Source organism: Ambystoma mexicanum, chromosome 3q (genome assembly GCF_040938575.1).
Source record: "Ambystoma mexicanum isolate Mex_15411 chromosome 3q, UKY_AmexF1_1, whole genome shotgun sequence".
In the NCBI taxonomy this organism is placed as follows: Eukaryota; Metazoa; Chordata; class Amphibia; order Caudata; family Ambystomatidae; genus Ambystoma; species Ambystoma mexicanum.
Window position 1 is genome coordinate 672928192 of NC_090926.1, and position 11067 is coordinate 672939258.

Genomic DNA, 11067 nt, shown 5'->3' on the forward strand with positions numbered 1-11067 from the left:
ACATGATAACAGCCTTCATGACTGATCAGTGTAATTATTTCATGAATTGAAATTTGCAGAAAGGTAAGAATTGTAATTTTGTTCTTTTTAACTCACTTTGTGATGTATTTATGCTGAGAGAAGTTGATTATGTTGTGCCACAGATAGTGGTTTTTGACATTACAGCCCCAGCGATGTTGACTTATTTACATATTGGGTAACGGCTATATACATTGTTAGCTATGTGCTACTAGGTTTATTAAAATCCTGTAGGATAGTAAGATTGATAGCTTACTACAGGCCTGTATAATCGATATGAGCTGCATGGCCATAATAAACCCTGGAGAATAATCAAGCAACATAGTACAAGCATGGATGTCCTCACACATTCTCAAAATCCTAATCCAACAGCAGATGTCAAATGGATATTTGTTTTACCATCATATATGAACACCGACAAATACAATAAGTCATGCTTGAATACTACCCACTGTCACAAATAGCTTCAAGAACACACCAACTCTGAGAAAGTTTAGGCGTCTCTATTTGAGAAACTTCAAAGGTGGTCGCTAAGGACAATCCCTCTCTCTTGTCTAGAGCAAGTTGTTCCTCTCTAGCCCAAGCATCCCTCAACCCCAAGATGGTTTCCATAGATCGGTAACCCCTACTGGCTAAACCTTCATCTGTCTACTTGTGATGGCCTAAGGGCAAACACACTTTCTATCTAACTCCCTCTGGGAACAATCTAGGTATATCCTACCCCAGGTCCAAAAAAAAAAATCACTGTACAAGAATAGGAGCCTTCCTGAAACTACGGTCCCACTTGGTCCTTTTTTCCTCACATCCTTGTACTCCACACCCTGATGTTCTATCCTTTAACTCCTTTCCTTCTACTCTCCTCCCCTTTGTGCCCCCCTCTCTCTAGCTTCTCCTTTCTGTCCCTCCAAAAGTCTGTCTCTACTCCTAATCTCCTTTGCTCTCTAAGATTATTCTCCCCTCTCAATACTACTACTCTTCTGCCACACTACTATTATGCTGTCCTCTCCACACTAATACTACTCTCCTCTCTCCACACTACTTCCCCTCTCCATACTACCACTACCCTCCTCTCTCCACACAAACACTACACTGCACCCACACCTATTCGCTCAGTCACCCACCTTTCCCTCTCTGTAACCTTTCCCAGTCACTTTAATTTATCCTTACTTTACTCGCTGCCTATTAGCTTCACTCACACCTTGAACACACTCATGCCCAATTACAGTTTTCTTTCACCAACATCTCACCTTGCACATTCCTTCAGCCTCCCTTCTCTGCATAATCATTCCTCTGCTTGGTCTTTTGGTTCTCCTCCTCCTCCTCCGTTCACCTCACTCAAACAATCCACATCTTCCTGTGCCTCCTTTTATCCGTCCCCTCCTCCGTCCATTGTCACACTCCCATATCTGCTTCGCCAGGCCAACCGCTGCCTTTCCCCCTCTCCAGAGGTTACATTACATGTAAGGAAAGACATAATGGGCATTAAACCCAGTCTCCTTTTTGTAGATGGGTCTGCTGGTATTCAGGGATGGCAGTCCGCTCTTAATATAGGCAATGCCCCAGTTTGTATTGTGGTTGCTGCTTTGCTGTGCAGCCCCCTTGCAGATAAAGTAAATGTCTGTGGCACATAGAAGGCTGGGATCACACTTCTCTGTGCTGACTGTTCCGCTGCCCTGTTGCAGGTAGAGTGAATGCCTGTGGCGTATAAAGAATTGGGATTGCTGCTTTGCGGTGCAGACCGCTCCAAGGCCTAGTTGAAGGTAATATGCAGATCTGTAGTATGTCGAGTGCTGGAATCGTTACTTTGATGTTAAAAACGCTCTGCTGGTTCAGTATTTATCTCCATCCCTCGGGGTTGGGCTGCTTGTTCTTTCTTCCACCACCATGCCCGCTGGAGAAGGTATTCGTTCGGACAAACAGAAAGAGACTGGCCAGGAAAGTGCAATACAGGGAATGGGCAAGAAAAAGTGGTACTCATTTCAGAGATGTAGAAGGGACAGGCACTGAAGCCCTCCCAACTCCCACGCCCCACTTCCAGGGCAAGACTGGCTCATGTGACTACCCTGGTAGGTCTCCCACTCCAGACGGAGATCGGTCCTATTCCCCCTCGACAGGGTCAGATCCCTATCCCTCTCACACCACCCAAAGGTTTCACAACCCTGGCAGATAAACAGAAGGTACAAAGGATTATGCAAATATGTATATTTTGATGGCATCTGTCTGACAGAATGCAGTCCACAAGGGTACGTTAACATGAAAAACACCCCAAATACTTGCATCATGCAAAATACACATTAAACCACACAGAATGTTTCAAAGCGTGCAATGTAATGAATGTCTGCAATTGCAGTGGTGGGTGCAGATTGTTCTGCTAGGGGAGCACTCTGCTTTTGAAGGGTCACTAGTCAATACCTACAATTTGTCTAGTTTTCAACATTGAGGTTATTTAGCTAGCTTGCAAAATTAAGGATATGGACTAGAAGTCCTGCTAGTACTATGGAACATGGTTTGTTTGGTGTATGATATGTATTTTGCATGATGCAAGGTTTTGGTATTCTTGGCGCTCAACGGAGTCAAGTCAGCTTCAGGGCGCTTTACAGGCTTCTGTGACAAAGTTCGAGATGGGAGTCAGTTGCGGATATCAGGTGGCAAGACGGTGTAGGGAGCGAAGTTAGACAAACAGCTGTAGGCTGGCCTGCATGGCAGCTCTGGTCAGGAACCCTTGTTGTCTCAGTGCTGATCAGCAATTCTGAAGCACTGGTCGAGACATCTCAGATGTCTTTAAGCGACTGTGGCTTGTCAGCGGTCAGTGTTGCAGTCGGATGCAGATCACGGAACTTGACTGGATCAAAAATGTCCTTTAAGGCAGACGCCGGGAGATGCTCATCAAAGCACTTCTCCCAGCTTCTTCAATAGGCTTGTGTCATCCTTTAAGGCGGACGGCCCACAGCTGTGGAGTGTGTTGCAGGCAGCGGCCTTGCCGTGGTTGTAGGTTCCGAGATCTTCTGGCACTCTGTATCCAGGAAGCTTGCTGCAGAGCCTAGCTGGGCACCCTGCGTGCTAGCAGGGTACCAGTTCTGCAGTGGCTGGAGGATCCTCTGAGTACTTTTTCACCCTCTGATCTCTGGGAGATGTTTAGGGGAGGGATATTGCTTCCCTCTTTGGATATCCTGGCCTTCCTTCAATGGTGGGAGATGTAAGGCAGACTGTACCTTCAGCCAGGGTTCAAGGCTGAGTTCTTAATTATTACTTTGTGAAGTCTTCAAATGATCTGCCAAAAGAGGGGCTCGGCCCTCTGCTAAAGCCAAGTGGGCCACAGTGATTGGTGTAGGTTATGCCTACCATAATAAACTAATCCTGGGGTCCCTATCAACAATCTCCTTGTTGCGTGAGGTCATAACCAGAGTGCTTTGCAACAGGAAAGGTTAAGGGGTGAAAACAGGAACAAGGTATTACCAAGAACTAAAATGGCGGAATCCATCTCTCAACAGAAAGAGCTCTGGGCTCACCACTCTCTTGTGTTACTAAGTCCCACCCATCTTCCTGCCTGTTGTGTTCAAAGAGGCTCTCTGGTTAATTGTCCTCTCTATGTGGCACCCGTTATAGCAGCAGGTCTCCCTTGAAGCTGTGGCGATACCAGACTTTCTGGCTCCTACAAACCACATTCTCGTACCTTATGAATGGTGTCCCCCTAGCGGGGTGGTCTACTGTAAACAGTCCCAGACATGACAGTTCACGGTCATTGATACTGAGGGCGGGAGCTGGCTTCAGGTTGACACAGTTACATAGATTGTTGGGTTTCCTGTCTCCTTTGTTAACCTCTGCAGCCAGGCCCCATGTGGGCCTGTTTGAGGTACCCTCTATTGGTATGTTAATCACTGCCACCATTTGCAAGGCCTAACAAAAGAGCATGGTGGATCCATGGAGCCTTTGTTAGTTAATCAGGCTAAACATGGCAGGGGGAAGGTTGGTCCTCCCCGTTCCTGGAGATGACATTGTGACTCCTCTCTGTCACATTCCAACTAAATATGACAAGGGCCGACTGCGTCTGTAGGCTGTGTCCACCCAGAGTACATGGGTCTATGAGTTTGTCATGGTGTGAGCACAGGATAATGCGTGCTGATTAGGCCCATACATTTTCCTGACGTTGGTCTACCATCATTCTGCTTAATTAAACATTTCAAAACAGCCCAGGCTAGCGCACAGCCACCATGCGGACAGCTGAATTCCTCATAGTTCTATAAAAATTAAAATGTAGTTACACTAAAAAGGACAAAATCTTGCAACCCACCTTGTTAGGAATGATACAAGTATTACCAGACATTTGGAGAAAAAGGGTGCACTCAGTCTGAAAAACAGGGTATACAAGCAACTTCAAGTTCATGAATACGTATTTAAAGGTAAAGGGTGGAGTCTTAAATGTCACTAGGGTCAATAGAACTAGGAAAGGTGGACAAAACCACTGTAGATACCCACATGTCTTCTGTGAGTGGCTCAGAAGCATCTAGCCCGGCTTCTGGGCACTTTCCAATGAGTACAGTTGGGGTCCAGCCAATTAAGCTGGTTCAATGTGGTACAGAAAATGCTGTGCTATTCAACAAGTGGCAATAGATTGAGTTTTGAAGAAGCTTAGGACAAGCAGCTATGTGCCTATCCTGGCAATTCTGAGACTTGACAGTGACTCGCTGCATGAATGAGGTCTGCTGGCTCAACCGGATCCAATGGTGTTATGTGGTTCAGCAGCAGCAACAGCCCGGAGATGCTTGGCAGCTGGCAGGTGATGTTCAGCCAGTGTAGCTTGAAGGTGCTCCACGCAATTTAAATTGTAGAGACAAAGGCGGCTTTGCTGGATCTTTTCAAGGGCTCAAAAGCATTCAAAGGTTCTTACAGCAGCTCAAATCTACAGTAAATTGTAGCTTTAGACAAACAGTTTCTCTATGGTCCTGACGTGCTGCAAGATCTTCTCCAGGGTCTCAGAGTAAAAGGTAGAATGCTTCTTCTGCCATTCCCAGCCAGAAAGGCTCTCAAGCATACTTGCAGGTATTGCCACTTCAGCAGGCATAATCCTGGGTACCACTGTTCAAGCAGCAAGCAGGCATTTTCCAAAAGCAGGTCAGTTTAAATGTTCCCTTGAAGTGGCTTTTCTCCCTCCTTGGAAATCCTTATCTAACCATCTTCACGATGGTTCTTAAAAGAGGATTCACAGATGATTCCATTAAAGGGGGCCGGGGTCTTCACCCCCTAACATTTTAATTTTGTAACACCAGATAGTTTGATACCAAGCCTTCTGTGTGGGGCCAATCCTTGCTGCTGTAAAAACAGTTTTGCCTTTTTATGTCAGCTGCCAGAATGCCTTGCCTGCAGGAAGTTAGGAAGGGACGCAAGTGGAAGTGTGGCCTAAGCATTTTCAAGATGGTGGAATCCTTCAGCTGGGTAAAGAGCCTCTCTTCAGCTATGCTACAATTCCCTCCCTTTTCTGTCTGCCTGAGATCAAACAGGCTCCTGTAATTATTCACTGGGTGCCCTTCCTCATAGCAGTGCAGAGATCCATTTGAAATAGATAGAATCCCACTCTACATCCTGTTCTCCAGGGAAGGTGTCAAGTCTGCCCAACAAAGGGGCAGCAAAGACTGGGTGCAGCATCTATTGAGGATGAACTCCCGGCCCCACACAGCAATACAGAAAGGGGCGTGGAAGAGGCAGAAGTCACAGGAAACTAGTTTAGGAATAGCATGACCTAAGATGGGTTTTGGCTTTCAGAACTATTTTCTCAGAGGCTGCTCTATCAAATTAGATACAGTATTATTTCTATATTTAACCAAGGTTCTAGTGCCATGCCATGGGAATACGCATTTATACATATTTTAAAATTGGTGGTGCCCACTTTTAAAAGATGGCTTGTGGAAACTTTGGTTTCCAGCAAGCAGTTTTAGCAAGGTACATGTGACTCTGACTGCAATGTTACTGGGTTTAACATGAGCAGGTATTAGGCGTCATGAAAAGCAAATGGGTTATCTATAAAAAATGAAAGCATTTTCCCAACTTTTAGGATTTTGACTCGAAAAAAGGTCATCCCAGAAGGGAAGTGTCTTGTTCAAAGAAACCTTGCCTAAAATTACATTGTGGTTTTCCTGTCTGGTTCTAAAGTGTTAATGTTCAGAATGCAGTCAATACCAGTAGTTATGGACTGCGCTCTGAACATTGATTGAGAGGAGGGCAATAACGATCTCCATGTGCTAAAATAGTGTTAAGGGGTGGGCTTGTGGTGTTAATGACCCGCCAGCCAAAGCCTTTGAAGGCCTGAACAAAACCTGGTCCTAAGTAAGAGCTTGGGTCTTAACACTATCAGCACCCGTGGCATGCTGTCCGAGGTGATAACTGAGAAACATACCCCCTAACGAAACGTACAAGTGTCTGTGCACATTGAGACCAAGACAACTAATGATAAGGGAGTTACAGTTACGCACAGAGACAGTGTTTCCTTTGTATGGCATGTAGAGGAGGAGAGAATGAGAAGAAAGAACCCGGAAGCCCAAGGGAGGGAGCAACAAGCTGCTGCAGGCAAAATGGACGTCATGGGGAATTGCAGGGAGATGGGTAGCAACCAGGGTGGTGAGGGACAGTACTGAAAGGAGAAGCAGGCCAGGGGCAAAGCATGCAGGTAGTTACTGAAGACTCTCATTTGGATGGATCCTTCAGGCTGGGTGCTAATGCATGGGCAGATTCTTTTAGGGTAGCTTTACCAAGGAGGATTGTATAGGTTAGCGCAGCGGTCTTCAACCTTTGGCTACCCAGATGTTTTGGATTACGACTCCCATTAGCCCTATCCAGCATAGTTAGTGGGTACGAATCATGGGAATTGTAGTCCAAAAGATCTGGTGAGCAAAAGCTTGCCGGCCCCTGGGTGAAAGCAATCCGAAATAGCAAGCAGGACCACGAGTAGGGTTTGGGGTGGAGGACAGAGAAGCACCACCTTGAACACAAGAAGGGAGTGGAAGGGAGGGCTGGGAAGGACCCCTTTGCACACGGGAAGGAATTGGGACGAAGGGCAGAGAATAATGTTACGCATCTGCAAGTGGCTTTTACCTTGATTATTAGGCCTCATTTTGGACAGGCAATCTTTGCATCAGTCGCGAGTTCGGTAATCAAAGTCCAAACAACTATGTGAATATGCTCAATTTACCAGGTCTCCACATTTGTAGAAACATATACATTTTAAAAATAGATAAAACTGGATCCCAAAAACCTCACCCTATGACTTATTGTTTAAAATGTTACTTACTACAACTAAGCCACATCTCTGATCTTTTAGGGAGCCAACTATTTTCCATTCCTCAAACCCAGGTAGCGAGAGCCTGTCTGACTGGGTTTACCTAATGAAGATACAGAAAATTTGAAGGTAGATAAACCAAAATGTTATATAAACTCATACTTGAATTACTCACTTGAGGACATTCTGGAAAGAAGTTGTAGGCGTTTCTCCTTAAACTTTAGCAAGCCTTTTCTCATGCTGCCTTCTGGAACCACACCCATGCTGGAATGGTCGCCTGTACTTGTCCTGGTGTAGCTAAATGTCTATCTTAACTTCTCTATTCAAAGTATACCCCAGGGTTTTTCAAGGTCACAGTTGTTATTCCCCTTTCATTCTATATCCTTCAGCAATGTAAACATCTCCTATGCATATCCTCATCCTCGTGTATTTATATGTGAGATATTTGAATATCTATCTTATCTTCAGACAATACCACTGATGTGTTTAGAAAATCTCTTGCATCCCCGCAAGGCTATAGAGAAGTTGTGCGCTTAGTGTTTTTGGAAACTCAGGGCATCACTTGGTCCATGTGCTTCATTTCTGAATTCCTGTTCCTGCTGCAGTTTCTGGAGCCTGCTGTCCCTGCATCATTTCAAAGATGCATTTAGCGGATGGAATGAGCTTCCATTTAGACTGTTGAAAACCTTCAATGTGATTAAGCATGTCCGGAATCGAATCATGTCTCCTCATCGGCAAGGCACAAGATTCGCTGGCTTTGTAATCCAATCAGACCCATCCCATCTGCCTTTTAGGTTTATATTGATGCCAGACAGAGGCTCCAAGCCTCATGCAGAGACGGGATGCTGCCGTATTAAAGAGGATATTTGATTGAAGCACTTTACATAAAAGTCTGTTTGTTGTTCTGGGGTGTTTGTAACCCCATGGGTCCCTAGGGTTTGTATTGTCCGATTTACGTAGAGATGTGAATAGCCCACCTCTGAGTGGTGGCTTCTATTTATGGGCATTGAGGACACCACCCCATGTTTGGCATGCATGTCAAGGGAAAGATTAAAGTTTTGACTTTCACCTAGCACAGTGCTGCAAGATAGGCTTCTATGTGCATGTACCAGGCAGTGTTAGTGCGTTTCGCATCATGCATTGTGCACAAATGATGGTGTGGCCTAGGCGAACAGGCTCGTATGGCTTGCGTGTGCAGTGGTTCGTCCCACATTAAGCATGCTTTGTTCTATGCTTCTGCATAAAGAGCTCCACACAGAGGCTGGTATACTTTAACATTGGAGACTGGCATGGCATAGGTAGTTTAGCAATTCCGCTTCAAACTTTACGCAAATCTCTCTACCATTCCCGCTAGGGCCAATCCTACTTCTGTGCCTAGTTACCCTTTACCTTCATAACTTAGCCCATTAGTGTATCCTCTTCCTCACTGCTTTATTCAACTCCTCTCTTTCATTCGCTATTCAAACACACTGTCATCTTTCCCATTCTGGAAAATTCTTGCCTGAGCCCTTCCTCCCCTGCTAACATTTGCCATATTTCTCTTCTGCTTTTTCTATATAAACTTCTCACAGATCTCCCCTCGTGCCTTTTCTAACTCTCTTCTTCCCTCTCACCCGTCTGGCTTCTGTCCCTCTCATTCTACTGAAATAGCTCTTCTTGCGGCGTCCAACTCCCTTCTCACTGCCCGCTATTCTAAGCACTCCTCTCTTCTTGTTCTTTCTGCAGATTTTGACACTGTGGTTCACTCTATCCTCCTCTCCTCTCTTCACAATTGTGGCTTTGTCCTGAACTGGTTCTCCTAGTCTCCTGGCTCAACCAATCCTACTCTACTCACCCGCTCACTGTGGTGTTCCTCAAGGCTCCGTTCTTGGCCCTCTTCTGTTTCTTTATCCACTAGCCCCCTTGCTGCTATTATCTCTTCCTTTGGAGTCTCCTACCACCTTTATGCTGATGACTCACAGATCTTTCTTTCATTTTCCTCTGAAATTCACTCTAACCTTTCTACTTGTCTACTCACCATCCAGACTTGGATGTCTTCTCACTTTCTTCACCTGCTTCCACTGCGTCTCTTTCCTACTTCTATTGTCTTTTCCCCTCTCCTTCTATTTCTCCCTCATCTACGACCCAAAAATCTGTGTGTCATGTATGACTTTTCTCTTTCCTTTGCTGTCCAAATTTCCTCAACCTCACAATCATGTTAGCATCCGCTGTACAATATACAAAAGGATTCGACCTTTTCTCACCTCTCATGATACTAAACTTCTCCTTTCTGCTTTGGTCTTTCCCACTTATTCTATTGCTCTTCTATTCTCTTTGTGCTGCCTTCTAACAAACTTGCCCTTTTCCACTCAATATAGAACTCGTCTATTAGTTTTATTTTCTCTCTATCCCCTTGCGATGCTGGCTCGACTTTGAATGCCATATATTGTTCCATTAGCTTTGTATAGTTTTTAAATGTGTGTACCACCTTGGCCCTCCTTATCTGACTTCTCGTCTCTTTGTACTCCCCTGCTCACTCTCTTCGGTCTCAATCTCAATTTGCCTTTGGGCTGTTTGTGCGCTGTATAAATGAAATAAATAAAATGAATGAATACATTTCTTCTCTCAGTTTCTCATCCTCCATGAGCACCCTCTTGCTTTCAATCTTTTTCCCTGCTTGCGCCAAAACATTTTGGAATACTTTGCTCTTTTCAATTCGCTCTATCTCCTCCCTAACTCTTCAAAATCTGCCTCAAAGACCATCTCCTATCTCTCTGATCTGACCTTCGACCATGATTGTAGTTATTTGTGTTACTGTACCACTTATTGTTTGTCCAGTGCTTTGGTGTAAGACCTTTTATAAATGAAAATAAATACAAATAGCACAAGTTGTCTCCAAGACTGAATAAGGCCAGGGTCTGCCCTCAGTCGTGTATACATTCAAAAAAATCAATTGTCTGTGTTTTTTTAAGCCAATCGAATTTGAATGTATGCCGAGCAGAATGAGGCTGTCCTGTCACACATAGCTGCGTTACTGGGCCTGACTCGTCGGTGGACTGCACGTGGAGGAGCAGGGTTACTTCTAGTCAGTCACCACCGTGACTCGACACAGCGAAACGGAGTCAGCTGACAAACAGAAACTTTAGCCCGAACAGTTGAGGAGATGCTTAGTGATATCCTCATCAGACCACCAGTGTGGGGGACACCTGAGGAGAACATGACTGCTCTGCTGGTCAGACCACGAGCATGCAGTGGGCACCTTAGGAGAACCGGACTGTTCTGCTTCTCAGACCACAAACGTGGTGTGGGCACCTGAGTAGAACCCGACTGTTCTGCTTGTCAAACCACGCGTGCGGTGTGGAGGTAGGTTTGGTCCCCACAGATCACCTCGGTGGATATGGATCCATAGCTCTGTGGTTTGCTCAATATCCCCCTAACGCTCCTGCTTCACTTTGTGGCAGTCTGTGTAAGAGTAGAATAGTACTCAAATTGTTCAGCCATGACTGGTCTTATAAGCAATGCCAGCAGAGCAGAATAAGGTATTTACTTATGTCAGCAGTGCCCGCCCGCTCCCCCGACCGGCACCCGAGCAGCATTAGATCTGCGCCGGGGAAGCCACCATGATGGAGGCCTGGATCCTTTCTGGGCGGATTACGCTTTTTCATGCACGTTCACGCAACACAGTCGCTGCCTTTTCTGGGAACTGTCCAGGCACATAAGGGCTTCTGTGCCCCACGAAACCTTCCAATTAAAGGTGAACATTCACAGAAGTCGTAATTGTGCTTTTAGGCTGTGAAGTA

At 45.5% G+C, this 11067-nt stretch overlaps 1 protein-coding gene across 1 annotated transcript in view; it reads right to left on the reverse strand.

Moving 5' to 3' along the window:
* The window catches only part of LOC138582868 (cytochrome P450 2C23-like), a 294173-nt gene that overhangs the window by 159871 nt on the left and 123235 nt on the right, over positions 1 to 11067 (reverse strand). The window lies entirely within an intron of this gene.